The following is a 27,761-nucleotide window of genomic DNA, read 5'->3' as shown; positions in this document are numbered from 1 at the left end:
AGGAGGAAGATGAGGAGGTCGAGGACGAGGAGGAATGCCTCTGTGTGTGTGTTAAATCTTTATTTTTCACAACAACATGACCACTGGGCTACATCAGGAATAAAAACAAATAGGTCTCTCTCTCTCTCTCTCTCTCTCTCTCTCTCTCTCAGCGCGGCACTAATAAATCCAATGAAATCTCGCTTAACATTTTGTAACTAAAGTCCATTCAACTTGTTTGCAAGTGTTGGATCCAACTTAATTCACTAGGGTTGGATTAACACAGTTTTCAATAAGGTTGATCCAACTCCTGTGAATTAAGTTGGATCAGAGAATACACAAAAGCAAGTAAGAGGGCCAATGCAAAAGGTACACTCTGCAACTCACCGAGTACAGTCACCCCTTCCAGAATGATTCCAACATCCTCTGGGTCATCATTGGTCTCTGCAGCATTGTGTCGCATGACATAGATGCCATAGACGGTCTCTGCCATGGCTGCCTGACTGTTATCAACATCCACCTGTGGCAAAACAAAGAAAAAGAAGAAGAAACTGAAATTAGCACATATTAAATCACCAAAACAAATTGATGAGACAAGCTGAAAACAAATAGACATCAGTGCTGCATTTGCACAGGCCTCTCTCTCTCTGACGAGGAGGAAGATGAGGAGGAAGATGAGGAGGTCGAGGACGAGGAGGAATGCCTCTGTGTGTGTGTTAAATCTTTATTTTTCACAACAACATGACCACTGGGCTACATCAGGAATAAAAACAAATAGGTCTCTCTCTCTCTCTCTCTCTCTCTCTCAGCGCGGCACTAATAAATCCAATGAAATCTCGCTCAACATTTTGTAACTAAAGTCCATTCAACTTGTTTGCAAGTGTTGGATCCAACTTAATTCACTAGGGTTGGATTAACACAGTTTTCATAAGGTTGATCCAACTACTGTGAATTAAGTTGGATCAGAGAATACACAAAAGCAAGTAAGAGGGCCAATGCAAAAGGTACACTCTGCAACTCACCGAGTACAGTCACCCCTTCCAGAATGATTCCAACATCCTCTGGGTCATCATTGGTCTCTGCAGCATTGTGTCGCATGACATAGATGCCATAGACGGTCTCTGCCATGGCTGCCTGACTGTTATCAACATCCACCTGTGGCAAAACAAAGAAAAAGAAGAAGAAACTGAAATTAGCACATATTAAATCACCAAAACAAATTGATGAGACAAGCTGAAAACAAATAGACATCAGTGCTGCATTTGCACAGGCCTCTCTCTCTCTGACGAGGAGGAAGATGAGGAGGAAGATGAGGAGGTCGAGGACGAGGAGGAATGCCTCTGTGTGTGTGTTAAATCTTTATTTTTCACAACAACATGACCACTGGGCTACATCAGGAATAAAAACAAATAGGTCTCTCTCTCTCTCTCTCTCTCTCTCTCTCTCTCTCTCTCTCTCTCTCTCTCTCAGCGCGGCACTAATAAATCCAATGAAATCTCGCTCAACATTTTGTAACTAAAGTCCATTCAACTTGTTTGCAAGTGTTGGATCCAACTTAATTCACTAGGGTTGGATTAACACAGTTTTCAATAAGGTTGATCCAACTACTGTGAATTAAGTTGGATCAGAGAATATACAAAAGCAAGTAAGAGGGCCAATGCAAAAGGTACACTCTGCAACTCACCGAGTACAGTCACCCCTTCCAGAATGATTCCAACATCCTCTGGGTCATCATTGGTCTCTGCAGCATAGTGTCGCATGACATAGATGCCATAGACGGTCTCTGCCATGGCTGCCTGACTGTTATCAACATCCACCTGTGGCAAAACAAAGAAAAAGAAGAAGAAACTGAAATTAGCACATATTAAATCACCAAAACAAATTGATGAGACAAGCTGAAAACAAATAGACATCAGTGCTGCATTTGCACAGGCCTCTCTCTCTCTGACGAGGAGGAAGATGAGGAGGAAGATGAGGAGGTCGAGGACGAGGAGGAATGCCTCTGTGTGTGTGTTAAATCTTTATTTTTCACAACAACATGACCACTGGGCTACATCAGGAATAAAAACAAATAGGTCTCTCTCTCTCTCTCTCTCTCTCTCAGCGCGGCACTAATAAATCCAATGAAATCTCGCTTAACATTTTGTAACTAAAGTCCATTCAACTTGTTTGCAAGTGTTGGATCCAACTTAATTCACTAGGGTTGGATTAACACAGTTTTCAATAAGGTTGATCCAACTCCTGTGAATTAAGTTGGATCAGAGAATACACAAAAGCAAGTAAGAGGGCCAATGCAAAAGGTACACTCTGCAACTCACCGAGTACAGTCACCCCTTCCAGAATGATTCCAACATCCTCTGGGTCATCATTGGTCTCTGCAGCATTGTGTCGCATGACATAGATGCCATAGACGGTCTCTGCCATGGCTGCCTGACTGTTATCAACATCCACCTGTGGCAAAACAAAGAAAAAGAAGAAGAAACTGAAATTAGCACATATTAAATCACCAAAACAAATTGATGAGACAAGCTGAAAACAAATAGACATCAGTGCTGCATTTGCACAGGCCTCTCTCTCTCTGACGAGGAGGAAGATGAGGAGGTCGAGGACGAGGAGGAATGCCTCTGTGTGTGTGTTAGATCTTTATTTTTCACAACAACATGACCACTGGGCTACATCAGGAATAAAAACAAATAGGTCTCTCTCTCTCTCTCTCTCAGCGCGGCACTAATAAATCCAATGAAATCTCGCTCAACATTTTGTAACTAAAGTCCATTCAACTTGTTTGCAAGTGTTGGATCCAACTTAATTCACTAGGGTTGGATTAACACAGTTTTCAATAAGGTTGATCCAACTACTGTGAATTAAGTTGGATCAGAGAATACACAAAAGCAAGTAAGAGGGCCAATGCAAAAGGTACACTCTGCAACTCACCGAGTACAGTCACCCCTTCCAGAATGATTCCAACATCCTCTGGGTCATCATTGGTCTCTGCAGCATTGTGTCGCATGACATAGATGCCATAGACGGTCTCTGCCATGGCTGCCTGACTGTTATCAACATCCACCTGTGGCAAAACAAAGAAAAAGAAGAAGAAACTGAAATTAGCACATATTAAATCACCAAAACAAATTGATGAGACAAGCTGAAAACAAATAGACATCAGTGCTGCATTTGCACAGGCCTCTCTCTCTCTGACGAGGAGGAAGATGAGGAGGAAGATGAGGAGGAGGTCGAGGACGAGGAGGAATGCCTCTGTGTGTGTGTTAAATCTTTATTTTTCACAACAACATGACCACTGGGCTACATCAGGAATAAAAACAAATAGGTCTCTCTCTCTCTCTCTCTCTCTCTCAGCGCGGCACTAATAAATCCAATGAAATCTCGCTCAACATTTTGTAACTAAAGTCCATTCAACTTGTTTGCAAGTGTTGGATCCAACTTAATTCACTAGGGTTGGATTAACACAGTTTTCAATAAGGTTGATCCAACTACTGTGAATTAAGTTGGATCAGAGAATACACAAAAGCAAGTAAGAGGGCCAATGCAAAAGGTACACTCTGCAACTCACCGAGTACAGTCACCCCTTCCAGAATGATTCCAACATCCTCTGGGTCATCATTGGTCTCTGCAGCATTGTGTCGCATGACATAGATGCCATAGACGGTCTCTGCCATGGCTGCCTGACTGTTATCAACATCCACCTGTGGCAAAACAAAGAAAAAGAAGAAGAAACTGAAATTAGCACATATTAAATCACCAAAACAAATTGATGAGACAAGCTGAAAACAAATAGACATCAGTGCTGCATTTGCACAGGCCTCTCTCTCTCTGACGAGGAGGAAGATGAGGAGGTCGAGGACGAGGAGGAATGCCTCTGTGTGTGTGTTAAATCTTTATTTTTCACAACAACATGACCACTGGGCTACATCAGGAATAAAAACAAATAGGTCTCTCTCTCTCTCTCTCTCAGCGCGGCACTAATAAATCCAATGAAATCTCGCTCAACATTTTGTAACTAAAGTCCATTCAACTTGTTTGCAAGTGTTGGATCCAACTTAATTCACTAGGGTTGGATTAACACAGTTTTCAATAAGGTTGATCCAACTACTGTGAATTAAGTTGGATCAGAGAATATACAAAAGCAAGTAAGAGGGCCAATGCAAAAGGTACACTCTGCAACTCACCGAGTACAGTCACCCCTTCCAGAATGATTCCAACATCCTCTGGGTCATCATTGGTCTCTGCAGCATTGTGTCGCATGACATAGATGCCATAGACGGTCTCTGCCATGGCTGCCTGACTGTTTTCAACATCCACCTGTGGCAAAACAAAGAAAAAGAAGAAGAAACTGAAATTAGCACATATTAAATCACCAAAACAAATTGATGAGACAAGCTGAAAACAAATAGACATCAGTGCTGCATTTGCACAGGCCTCTCTCTCTCTGACGAGGAGGAAGATGAGGAGGAAGATGAGGAGGTCGAGGACGAGGAGGAATGCCTCTGTGTGTGTGTTAAATCTTTGTTTTTCACAACAACATGACCACTGGGCTACATCAGGAATAAAAACAAATAGGTCTCTCTCTCTCTCTCTCTCTCTCTCTCTCTCTCTCTCTCTCTCAGCGCGGCACTAATAAATCCAATGAAATCTCGCTCAACATTTTGTAACTAAAGTCCATTCAACTTGTTTGCAAGTGTTGGATCCAACTTAATTCACTAGGGTTGGATTAACACAGTTTTCAATAAGGTTGATCCAACTACTGTGAATTAAGTTGGATCAGAGAATATACAAAAGCAAGTAAGAGGGCCAATGCAAAAGGTACACTCTGCAACTCACCGAGTACAGTCACCCCTTCCAGAATGATTCCAACATCCTCTGGGTCATCATTGGTCTCTGCAGCATTGTGTCGCATGACATAGATGCCATAGACGGTCTCTGCCATGGCTGCCTGACTGTTATCAACATCCACCTGTGGCAAAACAAAGAAAAAGAAGAAGAAACTGAAATTAGCACATATTAAATCACCAAAACAAATTGATGAGACAAGCTGAAAACAAATAGACATCAGTGCTGCATTTGCACAGGCCTCTCTCTCTCTGACGAGGAGGAAGATGAGGAGGAAGATGAGGAGGTCGAGGACGAGGAGGAATGCCTCTGTGTGTGTGTTAAATCTTTATTTTTCACAACAACATGACCACTGGGCTACATCAGGAATAAAAACAAATAGGTCTCTCTCTCTCTCTCTCTCAGCGCGGCACTAATAAATCCAATGAAATCTCGCTCAACATTTTGTAACTAAAGTCCATTCAACTTGTTTGCAAGTGTTGGATCCAACTTAATTCACTAGGGTTGGATTAACACAGTTTTCAATAAGGTTGATCCAACTACTGTGAATTAAGTTGGATCAGAGAATATACAAAAGCAAGTAAGAGGGCCAATGCAAAAGGTACACTCTGCAACTCACCGAGTACAGTCACCCCTTCCAGAATGATTCCAACATCCTCTGGGTCATCATTGGTCTCTGCAGCATTGTGTCGCATGACATAGATGCCATAGACGGTCTCTGCCATGGCTGCCTGACTGTTTTCAACATCCACCTGTGGCAAAACAAAGAAAAAGAAGAAGAAACTGAAATTAGCACATATTAAATCACCAAAACAAATTGATGAGACAAGCTGAAAACAAATAGACATCAGTGCTGCATTTGCACAGGCCTCTCTCTCTCTGACGAGGAGGAAGATGAGGAGGAAGATGAGGAGGTCGAGGACGAGGAGGAATGCCTCTGTGTGTGTGTTAAATCTTTGTTTTTCACAACAACATGACCACTGGGCTACATCAGGAATAAAAACAAATAGGTCTCTCTCTCTCTCTCTCTCTCTCTCTCTCTCTCAGCGCGGCACTAATAAATCCAATGAAATCTCGCTCAACATTTTGTAACTAAAGTCCATTCAACTTGTTTGCAAGTGTTGGATCCAACTTAATTCACTAGGGTTGGATTAACACAGTTTTCAATAAGGTTGATCCAACTACTGTGAATTAAGTTGGATCAGAGAATACACAAAAGCAAGTAAGAGGGCCAATGCAAAAGGTACACTCTGCAACTCACCGAGTACAGTCACCCCTTCCAGAATGATTCCAACATCCTCTGGGTCATCATTGGTCTCTGCAGCATTGTGTCGCATGACATAGATGCCATAGACGGTCTCTGCCATGGCTGCCTGACTGTTATCAACATCCACCTGTGGCAAAACAAAGAAAAAGAAGAAGAAACTGAAATTAGCACATATTAAATCACCAAAACAAATTGATGAGACAAGCTGAAAACAAATAGACATCAGTGCTGCATTTGCACAGGCCTCTCTCTCTCTGACGAGGAGGAAGATGAGGAGGAAGATGAGGAGGAGGTCGAGGACGAGGAGGAATGCCTCTGTGTGTGTGTTAAATCTTTATTTTTCACAACAACATGACCACTGGGCTACATCAGGAATAAAAACAAATAGGTCTCTCTCTCTCTCTCTCTCTCAGCGCGGCACTAATAAATCCAATGAAATCTCGCTCAACATTTTGTAACTAAAGTCCATTCAACTTGTTTGCAAGTGTTGGATCCAACTTAATTCACTAGGGTTGGATTAACACAGTTTTCAATAAGGTTGATCCAACTACTGTGAATTAAGTTGGATCAGAGAATACACAAAAGCAAGTAAGAGGGCCAATGCAAAAGGTACACTCTGCAACTCACCGAGTACAGTCACCCCTTCCAGAATGATTCCAACATCCTCTGGGTCATCATTGGTCTCTGCAGCATTGTGTCGCATGACATAGATGCCATAGACGGTCTCTGCCATGGCTGCCTGACTGTTATCAACATCCACCTGTGGCAAAACAAAGAAAAAGAAGAAGAAACTGAAATTAGCACATATTAAATCACCAAAACAAATTGATGAGACAAGCTGAAAACAAATAGACATCAGTGCTGCATTTGCACAGGCCTCTCTCTCTCTGACGAGGAGGAAGATGTATAGGAAGATGAGGAGGTCGAGGACGAGGAGGAATGCCTCTGTGTGTGTGTTAAATCTTTATTTTTCACAACAACATGACCACTGGGCTACATCAGGAATAAAAACAAATAGGTCTCTCTCTCTCTCTCTCTCAGCGCGGCACTAATAAATCCAATGAAATCTCGCTCAACATTTTGTAACTAAAGTCCATTCAACTTGTTTGCAAGTGTTGGATCCAACTTAATTCACTAGGGTTGGATTAACACAGTTTTCAATAAGGTTGATCCAACTACTGTGAATTAAGTTGGATCAGAGAATATACAAAAGCAAGTAAGAGGGCCAATGCAAAAGGTACACTCTGCAACTCACCGAGTACAGTCACCCCTTCCAGAATGATTCCAACATCCTCTGGGTCATCATTGGTCTCTGCAGCATTGTGTCGCATGACATAGATGCCATAGACGGTCTCTGCCATGGCTGCCTGACTGTTATCAACATCCACCTGTGGCAAAACAAAGAAAAAGAAGAAGAAACTGAAATTAGCACATATTAAATCACCAAAACAAATTGATGAGACAAGCTGAAAACAAATAGACATCAGTGCTGCATTTGCACAGGCCTCTCTCTCTCTGACGAGGAGGAAGATGAGGAGGAAGATGAGGAGGTCGAGGACGAGGAGGAATGCCTCTGTGTGTGTGTTAAATCTTTATTTTTCACAACAACATGACCACTGGGCTACATCAGGAATAAAAACAAATAGGTCTCTCTCTCTCTCTCTCTCTCTCTCTCTCTCTCTCAGCGCGGCACTAATAAATCCAATGAAATCTCGCTTAACATTTTGTAACTAAAGTCCATTCAACTTGTTTGCAAGTGTTGGATCCAACTTAATTCACTAGGGTTGGATTAACACAGTTTTCAATAAGGTTGATCCAACTCCTGTGAATTAAGTTGGATCAGAGAATACACAAAAGCAAGTAAGAGGGCCAATGCAAAAGGTACACTCTGCAACTCACCGAGTACAGTCACCCCTTCCAGAATGATTCCAACATCCTCTGGGTCATCATTGGTCTCTGCAGCATTGTGTCGCATGACATAGATGCCATAGACGGTCTCTGCCATGGCTGCCTGACTGTTATCAACATCCACCTGTGGCAAAACAAAGAAAAAGAAGAAGAAACTGAAATTAGCACATATTAAATCACCAAAACAAATTGATGAGACAAGCTGAAAACAAATAGACATCAGTGCTGCATTTGCACAGGCCTCTCTCTCTCTGACGAGGAGGAAGATGAGGAGGAAGATGAGGAGGTCGAGGACGAGGAGGAATGCCTCTGTGTGTGTGTTAAATCTTTATTTTTCACAACAACATGACCACTGGGCTACATCAGGAATAAAAACAAATAGGTCTCTCTCTCTCTCTCTCTCTCTCTCTCTCAGCGCGGCACTAATAAATCCAATGAAATCTCGCTTAACATTTTGTAACTAAAGTCCATTCAACTTGTTTGCAAGTGTTGGATCCAACTTAATTCACTAGGGTTGGATTAACACAGTTTTCAATAAGGTTGATCCAACTCCTGTGAATTAAGTTGGATCAGAGAATACACAAAAGCAAGTAAGAGGGCCAATGCAAAAGGTACACTCTGCAACTCACCGAGTACAGTCACCCCTTCCAGAATGATTCCAACATCCTCTGGGTCATCATTGGTCTCTGCAGCATTGTGTCGCATGACATAGATGCCATAGACGGTCTCTGCCATGGCTGCCTGACTGTTATCAACATCCACCTGTGGCAAAACAAAGAAAAAGAAGAAGAAACTGAAATTAGCACATATTAAATCACCAAAACAAATTGATGAGACAAGCTGAAAACAAATAGACATCAGTGCTGCATTTGCACAGGCCTCTCTCTCTCTGACGAGGAGGAAGATGAGGAGGAAGATGAGGAGGTCGAGGACGAGGAGGAATGCCTCTGTGTGTGTGTTAAATCTTTATTTTTCACAACAACATGACCACTGGGCTACATCAGGAATAAAAACAAATAGGTCTCTCTCTCTCTCTCTCTCTCAGCGCGGCACTAATAAATCCAATGAAATCTCGCTCAACATTTTGTAACTAAAGTCCATTCAACTTGTTTGCAAGTGTTGGATCCAACTTAATTCACTAGGGTTGGATTAACACAGTTTTCAATAAGGTTGATCCAACTACTGTGAATTAAGTTGGATCAGAGAATACACAAAAGCAAGTAAGAGGGCCAATGCAAAAGGTACACTCTGCAACTCACCGAGTACAGTCACCCCTTCCAGAATGATTCCAACATCCTCTGGGTCATCATTGGTCTCTGCAGCATTGTGTCGCATGACATAGATGCCATAGACGGTCTCTGCCATGGCTGCCTGACTGTTATCAACATCCACCTGTGGCAAAACAAAGAAAAAGAAGAAGAAACTGAAATTAGCACATATTAAATCACCAAAACAAATTGATGAGACAAGCTGAAAACAAATAGACATCAGTGCTGCATTTGCACAGGCCTCTCTCTCTCTGACGAGGAGGAAGATGTGGAGGAAGATGAGGAGGTCGAGGACGAGGAGGAATGCCTCTGTGTGTGTGTTAAATCTTTATTTTTCACAACAACATGACCACTGGGCTACATCAGGAATAAAAACAAATAGGTCTCTCTCTCTCTCTCTCTCTCTCTCTCTCAGCGCGGCACTAATAAATCCAATGAAATCTCGCTCAACATTTTGTAACTAAAGTCCATTCAACTTGTTTGCAAGTGTTGGATCCAACTTAATTCACTAGGGTTGGATTAACACAGTTTTCAATAAGGTTGATCCAACTACTGTGAATTAAGTTGGATCAGAGAATATACAAAAGCAAGTAAGAGGGCCAATGCAAAAGGTACACTCTGCAACTCACCGAGTACAGTCACCCCTTCCAGAATGATTCCAACATCCTCTGGGTCATCATTGGTCTCTGCAGCATTGTGTCGCATGACATAGATGCCATAGACGGTCTCTGCCATGGCTGCCTGACTGTTATCAACATCCACCTGTGGCAAAACAAAGAAAAAGAAGAAGAAACTGAAATTAGCACATATTAAATCACCAAAACAAATTGATGAGACAAGCTGAAAACAAATAGACATCAGTGCTGCATTTGCACAGGCCTCTCTCTCTCTGACGAGGAGGAAGATGAGGAGGAAGATGAGGAGGTCGAGGACGAGGAGGAATGCCTCTGTGTGTGTGTTAAATCTTTATTTTTCACAACAACATGACCACTGGGCTACATCAGGAATAAAAACAAATAGGTCTCTCTCTCTCTCTCTCTCTCTCTCAGCGCGGCACTAATAAATCCAATGAAATCTCGCTCAACATTTTGTAACTAAAGTCCATTCAACTTGTTTGCAAGTGTTGGATCCAACTTAATTCACTAGGGTTGGATTAACACAGTTTTCAATAAGGTTGATCCAACTACTGTGAATTAAGTTGGATCAGAGAATACACAAAAGCAAGTAAGAGGGCCAATGCAAAAGGTACACTCTGCAACTCACCGAGTACAGTCACCCCTTCCAGAATGATTCCAACATCCTCTGGGTCATCATTGGTCTCTGCAGCATTGTGTCGCATGACATAGATGCCATAGACGGTCTCTGCCATGGCTGCCTGACTGTTATCAACATCCACCTGTGGCAAAACAAAGAAAAAGAAGAAGAAACTGAAATTAGCACATATTAAATCACCAAAACAAATTGATGAGACAAGCTGAAAACAAATAGACATTAGTGCTGCATTTGCACAGGCCTCTCTCTCTCTGACGAGGAGGAAGATGAGGAGGAAGATGAGGAGGTCGAGGACGAGGAGGAATGCCTCTGTGTGTGTGTTAAATCTTTATTTTTCACAACAACATGACCACTGGGCTACATCAGGAATAAAAACAAATAGGTCTCTCTCTCTCTCTCTCTCAGCGCGGCACTAATAAATCCAATGAAATCTCGCTCAACATTTTGTAACTAAAGTCCATTCAACTTGTTTGCAAGTGTTGGATCCAACTTAATTCACTAGGGTTGGATTAACACAGTTTTCAATAAGGTTGATCCAACTACTGTGAATTAAGTTGGATCAGAGAATACACAAAAGCAAGTAAGAGGGCCAATGCAAAAGGTACACTCTGCAACTCACCGAGTACAGTCACCCCTTCCAGAATGATTCCAACATCCTCTGGGTCATCATTGGTCTCTGCAGCATTGTGTCGCATGACATAGATGCCATAGACGGTCTCTGCCATGGCTGCCTGACTGTTATCAACATCCACCTGTGGCAAAACAAAGAAAAAGAAGAAGAAACTGAAATTAGCACATATTAAATCACCAAAACAAATTGATGAGACAAGCTGAAAACAAATAGACATCAGTGCTGCATTTGCACAGGCCTCTCTCTCTCTGACGAGGAGGAAGATGTGGAGGAAGATGAGGAGGTCGAGGACGAGGAGGAATGCCTCTGTGTGTGTGTTAAATCTTTATTTTTCACAACAACATGACCACTGGGCTACATCAGGAATAAAAACAAATAGGTCTCTCTCTCTCTCTCTCTCTCTCTCTCTCAGCGCGGCACTAATAAATCCAATGAAATCTCGCTCAACATTTTGTAACTAAAGTCCATTCAACTTGTTTGCAAGTGTTGGATCCAACTTAATTCACTAGGGTTGGATTAACACAGTTTTCAATAAGGTTGATCCAACTACTGTGAATTAAGTTGGATCAGAGAATATACAAAAGCAAGTAAGAGGGCCAATGCAAAAGGTACACTCTGCAACTCACCGAGTACAGTCACCCCTTCCAGAATGATTCCAACATCCTCTGGGTCATCATTGGTCTCTGCAGCATTGTGTCGCATGACATAGATGCCATAGACGGTCTCTGCCATGGCTGCCTGACTGTTATCAACATCCACCTGTGGCAAAACAAAGAAAAAGAAGAAGAAACTGAAATTAGCACATATTAAATCACCAAAACAAATTGATGAGACAAGCTGAAAACAAATAGACATCAGTGCTGCATTTGCACAGGCCTCTCTCTCTCTGACGAGGAGGAAGATGAGGAGGAAGATGAGGAGGTCGAGGACGAGGAGGAATGCCTCTGTGTGTGTGTTAAATCTTTATTTTTCACAACAACATGACCACTGGGCTACATCAGGAATAAAAACAAATAGGTCTCTCTCTCTCTCTCTCTCTCTCTCAGCGCGGCACTAATAAATCCAATGAAATCTCGCTCAACATTTTGTAACTAAAGTCCATTCAACTTGTTTGCAAGTGTTGGATCCAACTTAATTCACTAGGGTTGGATTAACACAGTTTTCAATAAGGTTGATCCAACTACTGTGAATTAAGTTGGATCAGAGAATACACAAAAGCAAGTAAGAGGGCCAATGCAAAAGGTACACTCTGCAACTCACCGAGTACAGTCACCCCTTCCAGAATGATTCCAACATCCTCTGGGTCATCATTGGTCTCTGCAGCATTGTGTCGCATGACATAGATGCCATAGACGGTCTCTGCCATGGCTGCCTGACTGTTATCAACATCCACCTGTGGCAAAACAAAGAAAAAGAAGAAGAAACTGAAATTAGCACATATTAAATCACCAAAACAAATTGATGAGACAAGCTGAAAACAAATAGACATCAGTGCTGCATTTGCACAGGCCTCTCTCTCTCTGACGAGGAGGAAGATGAGGAGGAAGATGAGGAGGTCGAGGACGAGGAGGAATGCCTCTGTGTGTGTGTTAAATCTTTATTTTTCACAACAACATGACCACTGGGCTACATCAGGAATAAAAACAAATAGGTCTCTCTCTCTCTCTCTCTCTCTCTCTCAGCGCGGCACTAATAAATCCAATGAAATCTCGCTCAACATTTTGTAACTAAAGTCCATTCAACTTGTTTGCAAGTGTTGGATCCAACTTACACTCAACAAAAATATAAACGCAACACTTTTGTTTTTGCTCCCATTTGTCATGAGATGGACTCAAAGATCTAAAATTCATTCCAGATACACAATATTACCATTTCTCTCAAACATTGTTCATAAATCTGTCTAAATGTGTGATAGTGAGCACTTTTGCTTTGCTGAGACAATCCATCCCACCTCACAGGTGTGCCACATCAAGATGCTCATCAGACACCATGATTAGTGCATAGGTGTACCTTAGACTGTCCACAATAAAAGGCCACCCTGAAATGTGCAGTTTTTGCTTTATTGAGGGTCTGGGGACTCAGAACCAGTCAGTATCTGGTGTGACCACCATTTGCCTCATGCAGTGCAACACATCTTCTTCGCATAGAGTTTATCAGATTGTCAATTGTGGCCTGTGGAATGTTGGTCCACTCCTCTTCAATGGCTGTGCGAAGTTGCTGGATATTAGTGGGAACTGGTACGCGCTGTCGTATACGCCGGTCAAGCACATCCCAAACATGCTCAATGGGTGACATGTCCGGTGAGTATGCTGGCCATGCAAGAACTGGGACATTTTCAGCTTCCAAGAATTGTGTACAGATCCTTGCAACATGGGGCCGTGCATTATCTTGCTGAAACATGAGGTGATGTTCATGGATGTATGGCACAACAATGGGCCTCAGGATCTCATCACGGTATCTCTGTGCATTCAAAATGCCATCAATAAAATGCACCTGTGTTCTTCGTCCATAACAGATGCCTGCCCATACCATAACCCCACCACCACCATGGGCCACTCGATCCACAACATTGACATCAGCAAAGCGCTCACCCACACGACGCCACACACGCTGTCTGCCATCTGCCCTGAACAATGTAAACCGAGATTCATCCGTGAAGAGAACACCTCTCCAACGTGCCAGACGCCATCGAATGTGAGCATTTGCCCACTCAAGTCTGTTACGGCGACGATCTGGAGTCAGGTTAAGACCCCGATGAGGACGACGAGCATGCAGTTGAGCTTCCCTGAGACGGTTTCTGACAGTTTGTGCAGAAATTCTTTGGTTATGCAAACCAATTGTTTCAGCAGCTGTCTGAGTAGCTGGTCTCAGACGATCTTGGAGGTGAACCTGCTGGATGTGGAGGTCCTGGGCTGGTGTGGTTACACGTGGTCTGCGGTTGTGAGGCCGGTTGGATGTACTGCCATATTCTCTGAAACGCCTTTGGAGACGGCTTATGGTGGAGAAATGAACATTCAATGCCCGAGCAACAGATCTGGTTGACATTCCTGCTGTCAGCATGCCAATTGCACGCTCCCTCAATGCTTGCGCCATCTGTGGCATTTTGCTGTGAGACAAAACTGCACATTTCAGAGTGGCCTTTTATTGTGGGCAGTATAAGGTACACCTGTGCACTAATCATGGTGTCTGATGAGCATCTTGATGTGGCACACCTGTGAGGTGGGATGGATTGTCTCAGCAAAGCAAAAGTGCTCACTATCACACATTTAGACAGATTTATGAACAATGTTTGAGAGAAATGGTAATATTGTGTATCTGGAATGAATTTTAGATCTTTGAGTCCATCTCATGACAAATGGGAGCAAAAACAAAAGTGTTGCGTTTATATTTTTGTTGAGTGTAATTCACTAGGGTTGGATTAACACAGTTTTCAATAAGGTTGATCCAACTACTGTGAATTAAGTTGGATCAGAGAATACACAAAAGCAAGTAAGAGGGCCAATGCAAAAGGTACACTCTGCAACTCACCGAGTACAGTCACCCCTTCCAGAATGATTCCAACATCCTCTGGGTCATCATTGGTCTCTGCAGCATTGTGTCGCATGACATAGATGCCATAGACGGTCTCTGCCATGGCTGCCTGACTGTTATCAACATCCACCTGTGGCAAAACAAAGAAAAAGAAGAAGAAACTGAAATTAGCACATATTAAATCACCAAAACAAATTGATGAGACAAGCTGAAAACAAATAGACATCAGTGCTGCATTTGCACAGGCCTCTCTCTCTCTGACGAGGAGGAAGATGAGGAGGAAGATGAGGAGGTCGAGGACGAGGAGGAATGCCTCTGTGTGTGTGTTAAATCTTTATTTTTCACAACAACATGACCACTGGGCTACATCAGGAATAAAAACAAATAGGTCTCTCTCTCTCTCTCTCTCTCTCTCTCTCAGCGCGGCACTAATAAATCCAATGAAATCTCGCTCAACATTTTGTAACTAAAGTCCATTGAACTTGTTTGCAAGTGTTGGATCCAACTTAATTCACTAGGGTTGGATTAACACAGTTTTCAATAAGGTTGATCCAACTACTGTGAATTAAGTTGGATCAGAGAATACACAAAAGCAAGTAAGAGGGCCAATGCAAAAGGTACACTCTGCAACTCACCGAGTACAGTCACCCCTTCCAGAATGATTCCAACATCCTCTGGGTCATCATTGGTCTCTGCAGCATTGTGTCGCATGACATAGATGCCATAGACGGTCTCTGCCATGGCTGCCTGACTGTTATCAACATCCACCTGTGGCAAAACAAAGAAAAAGAAGAAGAAAACTGAAATTAGCACATATTAAATCACCAAAACAAATTGATAAGACAAGCTGAAAACAAATAGACATCAGTGCTGCATTTGCACAGGCCTCTCTCTCTCTCTCTATCTGACGAGGAGGTCGAGGGAGAGGTCGAGGAGGAAGATGAGGAGGTCGAGGACGAGGAGGAATGCCTCTGTGTGTGTGTTAAATCTTCATTTTTCACAACAACATGACCACTGGGCTGCATCAGGAATAAAAACAAATAGGCCTCTCTCTCTCTCTGTCAGTGTGGCACTAATAAATACAATGAAGTCTCTCTCTCGGACGAGGAGGAAGATGAGGAGGTCGAGGGAGAGGTCGAGGAGGAAGATGAGGAGGTTGTTTACCATTCATTTCAATGGGGCAGAATTTTCTGGAAAAAGTGAAATAACTTAAAAAGTAGGTATAGATAGAGCACACTGGTCCTTTCCAGCCCCTGTATGTCCACATGTTGTAACTACACTAGGCCGTTCATTGCACACTCCACGTTGCTGCTCCCGAACTGCATGCCCTTATATATGCAGCAAGGTTGGGTGAGTTTGGCCACAGATTTTGCACACTAATCTTTTCTCACAGTCACGACTCATGTGACCTACGGATAGACATGCAAAACAAACCCCCTTTTCCCGCAGAAACTGGATCTTATCTTTATGCTTCTTGTCATTAAGCTCCTTGCACTCCTCCAATGAGTGCCCACGTGTACAGTAGAGGCATCCAGTTTTTTCGTTCTTCCTTTGACATTCAACTTTTTCAAGTAGATCTGTCGATGTTACAGTGGTGGCAACAATACTTTCTTTCACTCTACCCCTGGACTGTGCGTTAAACCTGGTAAGAGGTTTTGTCCCAGCAGCACCAAACCCGGGGTCCTGTATGTTACCAAACAAGGGGTCTGAAAGGATTTTGACATGACGTTCAATAAATGACACTAAATCATGTATGTGAGCTCTGTCTTCTGTTCTTCCCATAATATCATGAACTTTGGATCTCCATTGATCTCTCATTTTAAATGGTAACTTTGCAACAATAGCTCTCATATTGACCGGCATGTCAAGCTCTGTTAAGTACTGAAGGTCATCCATTGCATTGCAGCAACCACGTAGAAACAGGGCATATGCTTGGAGTGTGTTTATCTCTTCCGATTTAATTGAATGCCAGGCCAAAGCCCTCTCCATGTAAGCCGTTGCAATTTTGTAGTGGTTACCGAAATGTTCCTGTATGAGGTTCTTTGACACTGTATAGCCATCTTCAGGGTCCATATGCAGGCAACTACGCACCAACTCTCGTGGCTGTCCTCTAGTGTACTGCTCCAAATCATAGACTGTAAAAATAATGGACGGGACAAGGTCCCCTGTGAAGTGAAGCTTTTATTTTTAGAGCTCCCCCTACTGACTGGCTGCAGTATAGGTCATAAACCCCGCCTCCTCAATGATAACAGACGGGACTTGGGTCAAACTGTTAAGTTAAAATACTCGTCACATAATTTTTTTCCAGACCTAAACTCTGCTGTGATCATTAGATATTATCACCCTACATGGTGTTCAAGTGCTCATTTTTCTGTGAAGTTTGTTTTGAATAAGTTATTTGAGGTTAAAAAACGGGATTTTACGTCACACATGGCGATGATTGACAGCCGTGGATCTTGCGTAGCGCTCTTGGTAAATAAGCAATTACGTCGTGAAGTGAAGCTGAGACGCCATGGAGCTTTTCTGTTCAGTTTTTTTGCAGTAAACTAATGTCACGGACCTGTGGACTCTAAGGGAGCTTTGCAGTTTTTTCGGTAAGTAATAAAGTGTGATTTATCTGTCATAGCTTAAATCAGGCATGATTTATCTATTTATTTTACTTTTTAACATGAGCAAACCTAATAACTGACATGTTGTGTTTCTTGATATTGTTATATCGTTGTTGTGAGTGAAATTGTATTTAAAACCAAAACATTGTAATTAAAATCAGCTCATAGACGCCGTTCATTGACTGTACAGTTATGTTTCAGTAAATAAGAAATAGGTCTGGTAAGGTTTTTAAAAAAGTATCAAGGACAAAAACAAAGCTAAATACTATAAATCTGTCCTGTATAATTACTGATGTGTACATGTTTACAGTCTGTGTAAAGAGTGTGTTATACAGAGACTAACATGTCACCATGCAGCCTGATATTTATAATACTGTATAATGAGGGAGTATATTTCTCTAGATATCAGGATTAAACTAAAGTAAGCTCTGATTTAACTTCTGTCTGATTTAAGAGACTGACAGAAACGTGAACACAAACATCAACAATCAGCGGTGGTGTAATGTAATATTAACCGAGCATCATGCATGAGTTTACACACACATTACCAATCCAATAATCACAAGTTCATCATGTTGTACATTTAATGACGGTTATTAATAAATTGTGTTATAACTTGACAAAACCTGACACAGACTACAAAAACAGGCTGCTTGTTATGGTGGTTAGGAGGAGACAGACAGGCTCAATAAAAGAAGGCATAAAGATCACGTTTCTCCCAAAATTATATACTAATGTTTTTTATTTTGCATCTATAATCATTAATGAAGATTTTATGTCTTTTAATAGGTATTTCCCTGTTTTCACCAACATATTATACATTAAACTGAGGATTTCCTTTTTCTCATGTTGTCTCTCTCTCCCTCTCTTCCAGCTCGTCCTCGGAGGATTGCAGGACCTGACCACTGCTTCTCTTACCAGGGCGTTTGGTCTGATCTTACACTGGACGGCGGTCTGATGTGAAACACCTGAGCCACAGAGGACGCAGCTCGCACGTCCTGAGCAGTGTTTGACTATTCATTCAAAAGATGAACGGAAGAAAAGAGAGGCTGTTTAATACTGAGGTTTTTCTTATAAGCCACATTTTCTTTTTGTTATATTTAGATTAATCTGCTTTAACTTTAAAATACTGTGCATTCATTTGCCTCTGTCAAACCTGTATAACCCACAAAAACCTTAAATACTACCTTCATCTAACTGACCAACCAAGTGAAAGAAAGTAGCTTAAAATACCAAACTATGTTTTTAAGCACAATCTGTATTTGTTAAAGTTACAAGACTAGTGTTACATTTCATGTGATTGAATAAAATATAATAATGTAATTGCCTTCTCAGTCGTGTCTGTATCATACCACTCTACTCTCTTTATGTGCATGCTGTCTTTAACACTAACCTGCATTAAATGTTCAGCACTCGAGTGTTGAAGTACTTTTAAAGCTATTTGTTTCCCAGCTGTGACTTCTGTCATTGCCTACAAGAACATGAGACATTCTATGTTTTTACAGCTTAAAACAGGAGAGAAAGGTTTTAATCAATAAACACTTTATTTGATTTATAACACATTGGCTGAACAGTGGTTCAGTTATAAAAGTGAGGAGGTTACTGGTTTGAATCCCTGTCTGACAGGAGTCTCTCTGTGAGGAGTTTGCATGCTCTCTTCCTTCCACAGTCCAAAGGTGTTCACCGAGAGGAGAACAAAGTAAGGGAGACCATCAGGTGAGCTGGCAGGTGTGTCTGTATCAGCCATCTTTCTTCTTCCTTGGGTCTAAAATGAGGATAATAAAAAACAATGAGATAAACATGTTAGACAAGGAAAAGAACCAGAGAAAAGGTCCATACAAACAGAAACATTAATGAAACGGATTCATTTACCAACTCCACAGTTATGCACAGAAACACATATACTCTGTAAATGTACATAGAACTGAAGTAACTACTGACAGCAGATATGACTTTAGTACTATGTGCACCACTACTTTCAATCATATAACATATTTTCACCAGCACATGTTAGATCTGTACACAGCTTATGTTGCTAACTTAGCTAAAATAGTTCGTTTTTTGCCAAAAATAAAAGGTTTAATAAACCACAGAGTTAAAGAAGATATATAGATAGACAGATAGACAGATAGATAGATAGATAGATAGATAGATAGATAGATAGATAGATAGATAGATAGATAGATAGATAGATAGATAGATAGATAGATAGATAGATAGATCCTGAGGGGAATTCAAGGCATCCAGTAGCAATAAACAAGACATACAGGACACGAAAAAACGTTTAAATTCAATAATTAATATAAAAAGTGTGATTTTCTTAGTTTCTGAATGAACTACGTTTGGTTATTTGAATTGAAATATATGGTTGTTTTGTACTCACCTCTATGGTCGTAGAAGAATTTCTCTCTGTAAAGATTCTTAAGTTCTTGGCGTAGCTGGGCTGCGTAAGCTATCAGAGCGGTACACAAAGTGGGCGGGGCGTGTTGCCAGGGCTCCTCCCGCCGGACCCTACTGCGCAGACTCTGGTTGCAAAATTCCAAGATGACAGCGCCCATGAGGGCCGTAAAAAAGCTTCACGAACGTAGGACGGAAACAGCTACAGTCCACACCCACTGCTCCAAATAGTAAAGGCAGTCAGCTTTACTTGCTTTTATTTCCACTCCTTGTTCAAAGGCCTTTACAAACGATCTGTATTTTAGAGGGTCTCCATCGAATGTGGGAATATCTCTAGGCGGCAGAGATGAGAAAAGCTGTTGCTGTACAAGGGCTGCTGTTATTTCGTTTTGTTTGTGCATGATGTCAATAATGTCTCCAGTTGGATTTTGATCTATTGTCCGATGATTTCCTGTAGCTTGTCCTTTTCCATCCTTTGATTGAGGCATTTCATTTCCTTGTTGTTGTTGTTGTGTATTTGGGGAGTACTGGGAGTTTGTCAAAGTTTGCAACATTTTAACAGTTTGTTTTGGTCGCACATCCATGTATTTTAATTGATCTGATTTTATTGACGATTCTGTCCAGTGATTTTGTTTAGACTGTTTGAATGCAGGTTCGTACTCCTTTGCCATGGGGTTTAAAGCAATGACAGGTTGTGCCTTCTTCTTTTCCTTTTCAAAGTAAGAGCTCATTCCATTTGAGCCTCTAGAAGAACTGCGAGCATCACAAGCCTGGAGTACTGCTAACTTAGCATTGAAGGCCGCTAAGTCAGCTTTCAGGTCAAGCTCCTCTTTTCTCCTCCTCAGCTGCTCTTGTTGTTGCTCTAAAGCGTGTCTTTCTTTTAACGCCGCTTGTCGAGCGAGAAGTGCAGCTCTATCGGCCTCAGCTTTTATTCGTGCAGAGGATGTTGTGTTGAGTTAACACTTCGATGACTCCTTTGACTTGAGCGTTTACTACCTACGTTTGACACACTGTCCTCAGGACGGACATCATCCTCCACATGTGTAACATTTCCATGTTCATTTAAACCATGACACAAAACCCACCTTTTTGCACTGTCAATACACTCATCATTTGCCAACATGTTTGCTTTAAACCACGTTTCATGTTTCTCCCTTTCATCACATGGTAAAATGCGCAACAAAGAATCATTTACTAATTTTGCTTCATTACAAACCTTCATTAATTCATCAACAGCACTCTGAACCTCAGTTTTGTCATCATTCAACATTAGATTTTGCATTGTTTTTCTTATGACCCTTGCTTTACTGAGTTTGGATTTTCTTTCATTTTGTAATTGCTCTAGTTTACCAGCAAGCGCCTTAGCAGTGAGTTTAACCACTCGCTTTTCAGTTATTTCAGCACCGCCAGTTATACTGCTAGCTTTTTTAACAGTTGACATATCATGAACCACAGTCCCTTTCGCAATGTCCGACGCTGCGTTTTCCTCCATGATACACAGTCACGAGCTCCGTTCAATAGTTCTCCACGCAAAGTCAAGTCACGCAAAGTCTAATGTCAGTCAGAATTGACTACCAATGCATTGGATTTAGTAGAGTCATGTGTGCACACATCTTAAAATGGCCATAAACAGAGTAGCGCTACACATACCTCTCCAAACGCTGCGTTGGGCGCCGTGCGGTGCTCCGGTAAGATGCTCCACCTAGCATTAGCTCGAGTCCCACGATGATTGCAGACGTGGCCGAATCCCGACAGCTCTCCGGTCCCTCCGCGACTCGAAGACGTCCTGCCCGACAGCTCCTCGTTCCGTCCGCAGTATGAAACGACCTCCACCAGGTAACGATAGCCGACACTGCACGTTGCTACCGGTAGCTCTCCATGTCGCCTCCGTTGCTTGCCAAACGCGCCCAAGTTGTTCCAAACAAAGTTCCAAACGGCAGGTTTTTGACTAATGTAGAAGCTTAATCAAATATTAAGCTTTGTTGTTTGTTTGACTCCCAGGAGTGACCTGGATGACGCGCTGTTTCCTTGTGTGTTGCGTCAAATAACGTTCCTTCAGACGTGTCATTCTTTCGTTCCTACGTTATATTTATTTTATAAGCACCATGTGCAAAGAAACCATTGTCCAAGAGTTTGTTACTGATCATAAATACATACACATTGATCAACACAGCAGGTCCTTCCTTTCTGCGTGCCGCTTCAGCGGTCAAAAACCATGAGCCCTTCCGGGGTCAAACAACAACATCCTGTGTCATGACAAACGTCATACTCATATAAGGATGCGTCAAGCAACCCAACAGTGACACCTAGTGACATAAACCACAGTTCATCCTTGACACAAAAATGGCTCTTACAAATAGTGCTGTATTCTGCTCATGAGGAGATAAAAGGGCTTCATGGGGGTCACACTCCTCTGAGTAACCCTGTTCATAATGGTCAACTCTTTCATTCAATGTTTTAATCATGTCCTTTTTAATTGTGCAATTTCATTTCTTAATGAAGCGGTTTCTGAGGTCTCTGAAACATGGTCTGCACTGGGTCTTAATTGTTGGGGGGGGGGGGGGGGGGGGCTGGCCATAAAACTCAGTTTGGTAATCCTGCAAATACCTGGGAGGCATTCTCTCTCGTTGTGGTCTTCCTTTGTCCTGATTCTCTTTAGACCAAACAGCATTTGGATCCATTTTCCACCACAGATGTCCTCTCCGGCTCGAAGGACCATGAAAAAGCTAGTTGGTAGAGCTTAGTGCCAGTACAGGAGACATCAATGGGGAGTGCACATTGAAACACAGGATCCCATGCTGCTTGATTTTAAGGTGTGACCAGGTGATGATGTTGTAGAGGTGGATGATTTTTTCTATCACAACAAAGAAGTGAAAACATTAAACTCAATGTATTATAATACTAAACAAACAGAATAATCCAAATTATATTATCATCTCTTGTAAATCAGACTTACATCAATAATGCATCCAATTTCCTGATCAAGGTAAATACAAAAGGTTTGTCGGTTCTTTTTTCTTCTTCTGACTGCCAGGTTTGGTGTGGAGGGACAAAGAGGGAGCTGGAGGTATGAGGGCAGGCTTTATAATGTTTGGGGTGTGGCTTACACCCCAAACATGGATCTAGGGAATTGGAGCTTGTGATTTTAACAGCCCCTCTCGATTGGCATTCTGGAAGATCTGTTTCAGAAACATAATACAACATTAGATAAGTCTGTGATAACGGAGTTATCAAATGCTCTCAACACTTCTAACTCACAGCCATAGGGAAGGGCGGCCCCCTAAGCACATGCCATCTCCGCCACCAGTGTTATAAAGAAAGCTTTAATGTGGTAGAACCAGTGGGTGTGGACTGTAGCTGTTTCCGTTCTACGTTCGTGAAGCTTTTTTACAGCCCTCATGGGCGCTGTCATCTTGGAATTTTGCAACCAGAGTCTGCGCAGTAGGGTCCGGCGGGAGGAGCCCTGGCAACACGCCCCGCCCACTTTGCGTACCGCTCTGATAGCTTACGCAGCCCAGCTACGCCAAGAACTTAAGAATCTTTACGGAGAGAAATTCATCTACCGACCATAAACGTGAGTACAAAACCACCATATATTTCAAGTCAAATATCTAAACGTAGTTCATTCAGAAATTAAGAAAATCACACTTTTTATATTAATTATTGAATTTAAACGTTTTTTCGTGTCCTGTATGTCTTGTTTATTGTTACTGGATGCCTTGAATTTCCCTCAGTATCTATCTATCTATCTATCTTCTTTAACTGTGTGGGTTATTAAACCTTTTATTTTTGGCAAAAAACGAACTAAAACTATTTTAAGCTAAGTTAGCAACATAAACTGTGTACAGATCGAACATATGCTGGTGAAAATATGTTATATGATTGAAAGTAGTGATGCACATAGTACTAAAGTTATATCTGCTGTCAGTAGTTACTTCAGTTCTATGTACATTTACAGAGTATATGTGTTTCTGTGCATAACTGTGGAGTTGGTAAATGAATCTGTTTCATTAAGGTTTCTGTTTGTATGGACCTTTTCTCTGGTTCTTTTCCTTGTCTAAGATGTTTATCTCATTGTTTTTTATTATCCTCATTTTAGACACAAGGAAGAAGAAAGATGGCTGATACAGATACCCCTGCCAGCTCACCTGATGGTCTCCCTTACTTTGTTCTCCTCTCGGTGAACACCTTTGGACTGTGGAGGGAAGAGAGCATGCAAACTACTCACAGAGAGACTCCTGTCAGACAGGGATTCAAACCAGTAACCTCCTCACTTTTATAACTGAACCATCATTCCCACTATGTGTTATAAATCAAATAAAGTATTCATTGATTTGAACCTTTTCTCTCCTGTTTTAAGCTGTAAAAACATGGACTGTCTCATGTTCTTGTAATGACAGAAGTCACAGCTGGGAAACAAATAGCTTTAAAAGTACATCAACACTCGAGTGCTGAACATTTAATGCAGGTTAGTGTTAAAGACAGCATGCACATAAAGACAGTAGAGTGGTATGATACAGACACGACTGAGAAGGCAATTACATTATTATATTTTATTCAATCACATGAAATGTAACACTAGTCTTGTAACTTGAACAAATACAGATTGTGCTTAAAAACATAGTGTGGTATTTTAAGCTACTTTCTTTCACTTGATTGTTCAGTTAGATGGAGGCAGTATTTAAGGTTTTTGTGGGTTATACAGGTTTGAAAGAGGCAAATGAGTGAACAGTATGTTAAAGTTAAAGCAGATTAATCTAAAAATAACAAAAACAAAATGTGGCTTATAAGAAAAACCTCGGTATTAAACAGCCTCTCTTTTCTTCCGTTCATCTTTTGAATGAATAGTCAAACATTGCTCAGGACGTGCGAGCTGCGTCCTCTGTGGCTCAGGCGCGACACTCGGCCCACTGTTTCACATCAGACCGCTGTCCAGTGTAAGATCAGACCAAACGCCCTGGTAAGAGAAGCAGTGGTCAGGTCCTGCAATCCTCCGAGGACGAGCTGGAAGAGAGAGACAACATGAGAAAAAGGAAATCCTCAGTTTAATGTATAATATGTTGGTGAAAACAGGGAAATACCTATTAAAAGACATAAAATCTTCATTAATGATTATATATGCAAAATAAGAAACATTAATATATAATTTTGTGAGAAACGTGATCTTTATGCCTTCTTTTATTGAGCCTGTCTGTCTCCTCCTAACCACCATAACAAGCAGCCTGTTTTGTAGTCTGTGTCAGGTTTTGTCAAGTTATAACACCATTTATTAATAAGCGTCATTAAATGTACAACATGATCAACTTGTGATTATTGGATTGGTAGTGTGTGTGTAAACTCATGCTGAATATTTGGCATTTTTAAGCAGCGTGATGCTTGGTTAATATTATATTACACCACTGCTGATTGTTTGTGTTCACGTTTCTGTCAGTCTCTTAAATCAGACAGAAGTTAAATCAGAGCTTACTTTAGTTTTATCCTGATATCTAGAGAAATATTCTACCTCATTATACAGTATTATAAATATCAGCCTGCATGGTGACATGTTAATCTCTGTATAACACACTCTTTACACAGACTGTAAACATGTACACTTACTTTTTTTAAAACCTTACCAGACCTATTTCTTATTTACTGAAACATAACTATACAGTCAATGAACGGCATCTATGAGCTGATTTTAATTACCATGTTTTTTATTTTAAATACAATTCCACTCACAAAAACGATATAACAATATCAAGAAACATATGTCAGTTCTTAGGTTTGCTCATATTAAAAAGTAAAATAAATAGATAAATCATACCTGATAACTAACCTAGCTTAGCCTGCTAATATGTTAGCTCGCTCGATAGCGCTTTAAGCAATGACACATAAATCAAACTTTATTACTTACTGTAAAAACTGCAAAGCTCCCTTAGAGTCCACAGGTCCGTGACATTAGTTTACTGCAGAAAAAACAGCTTTCACCAGCTCAAAAAAGACGAAAAAACTGAACAGAAAAGCTCCGTGGAGTCTCGGCTTCACTTCACGACGTAACTGCTTATTTACCAAGAGCGATACGCAAGATCCGCGGCTGTCAATCATCGCCATGTGTGACGTAAAATCCCGTTTTTTAACCTCAAATAACTTATTTAAAACAAACTTCACAGAAAAATGAGCACTTGAACACCATGTAGGGTGATAATATCTAATGATCACAGCAGAGTTTGGGTCTGGAAAAAAATTATGTGACGAGTATTTTAACTTAACAGTTTGACCCAAGTCCCGTCTGTTATCATTGAGGAGGCGGGGCTTATGACCTATACTGCAGCCAGTCAGTAGGGGGCGATCTAAAAAAAAAAGCTTCACTTCACAGGGGACCTTGTCCCGTCCATTATTTTTACAGTCTATGGGTAGAACCCATTGAGTACATTCTTGTTTTCTAATGGAAAAGAAGCCCAAAAAACGTTATAGAAATGACAGCGTGAAGCTATGTGAGATTACGTTAATAAAAAAGCAAAAAGCATTGCAAGTTTTGAGTCAAAACAAAGTCACAAAAAACTTTGCAAAATGCATACAGTGACATAAAATGTTATAAAAATGGTCCGCGGAAATGTTTTATCAATCAGTGCTGGACCTTTAGTTACAAAATGTTGAGAACCCTGAATATAAGGTGTGGTAATCTTCAGATTCAATTTAAAATGCTTCAATTTGAAGTTCAGTTTTTAATGCTTCTTGTGTCCTGCTCTGTCAGCTTGTAACATTTACTCCTCTTTCCTCATTCACAGTTGTGAAATGGCTGCCCATGCCACAGTGAAGCTCAGAATCATTCTGGGAGGAAACAATTCCCAGAGGTTGATCCTTCCAGATGGGATACCAGAGTCTGTCAGTGAACTCACATAACACATAAAAAGGCAGTGTGGTGTAGAGGGGGAGTTCAGTCTTCAATTCATGGATGCCGAGTTTGATAATGAATTCACCAATTTCACTTCAATGTCCGATGTTGAGGACAAAAGCACTATCAAGGTCATCTTTGATTCATTTGCCATGCCTTCTCCTGCCTTGTCTTGTGGCTCTGCCCCCCCAGCCCATTCATCTGTTGCCACCTCCCACCCTTCAGATGACTCCTTGTCTCTTTCATCTTCTTCCTCATGTGATACAGACATATCTTCTCCTGAGTCCGCCTCTTCCAGATCATCTGCATGGCCCATAGTCTTCCAGGTGCTGCGGTTCTCTTACGATACTGAACTACAGCTGGAAAGGGCCAATGCTGCTTTCAAAGAAACTGGAACTTTACTTAACCCTGATATTAAACTTAAATCTTCCATTCTTGATGGCTTAACTGAAACCATCATTCAGTACAAAGTCTACCCCTCTGACTGTGAGTTTCAGGAAGAAGCCGAAGCTCTTGTAACAGCACATCCGTGTTTGAAAGAGCCAGGTTCAGTCACTGGATGTGGCGGTTGGAAGACCAGCTTGAAGTATAAACTAGGTAACTACCGCACAAAGCTGAGGCGGCTTGGATGTCCAGAAGTTTCGGTGAATGCTCTAACAAACAAACCTGATGGCAGATGCAGTCCTGCCTATGGTGTGAAGAAGCCAAAAAAAAGCCTAAGTGAATTACTGCCCAGCTTATCCATCAGGTGAAACAAAGGAGACCCTAGAAATGATGAGAGTGCCACTCCTCTCAGAGGTAAAGAAAAAAAACAATGAAGATAAGGTGGCAATGATGATGGACAAGACCTTTGCCCACAGAAGGCACAAAGTAGTTCAAGATGCACCCATGATAGCCGATTTCAAAACGAGGTGGCCAGGACTCTTCCATGTGCGTGAGGTAAGTGAAGCGACATCCTGTGTTTTTTTGAGTATCTAGTATACAATTAATACTTAAAGACTGCATGCTATGTACCACATGGAATCCAATAACTCATGAACAAATGATTTGCTGAAGACCAGCACTCTGTATTTGTATTGCATGACTGAACTGTTCTATAAAATTTGAGGTTTGTGTACCTTTGCTTTTATTTCTTTGCATTCACAGGTGTGCAGAATTCAAAGGAATCACAACT

At 41.5% G+C, this 27,761-nt stretch overlaps 1 long non-coding RNA gene across 1 annotated transcript in view; it reads left to right on the top strand.

The window, feature by feature from the left end:
* The first annotated feature begins 17,233 nt into the window (after positions 1-17,233).
* LOC306824879 overlaps positions 17,234-27,761 on the top strand; it is an 88,088-nt gene continuing 77,560 nt past the window's right edge. The window contains exons 1-2 of the long non-coding RNA XR_013779185.1: positions 17,234-17,298; positions 18,188-18,691. This is a non-coding gene — a long non-coding RNA (uncharacterized lncRNA). The remainder of the gene's footprint in view (positions 17,299-18,187; positions 18,692-27,761) is intronic.

The sequence above is a fragment of the Symphodus melops genome, assembly GCF_947650265.1.
Source record: "Symphodus melops genome assembly, chromosome: 6".
Classification (NCBI taxonomy): domain Eukaryota; kingdom Metazoa; phylum Chordata; class Actinopteri; order Labriformes; family Labridae; genus Symphodus; species Symphodus melops.
Note: the sequence above shows the minus strand (reverse complement) of the source record. Positions and strands in the feature narration are given on the sequence as shown.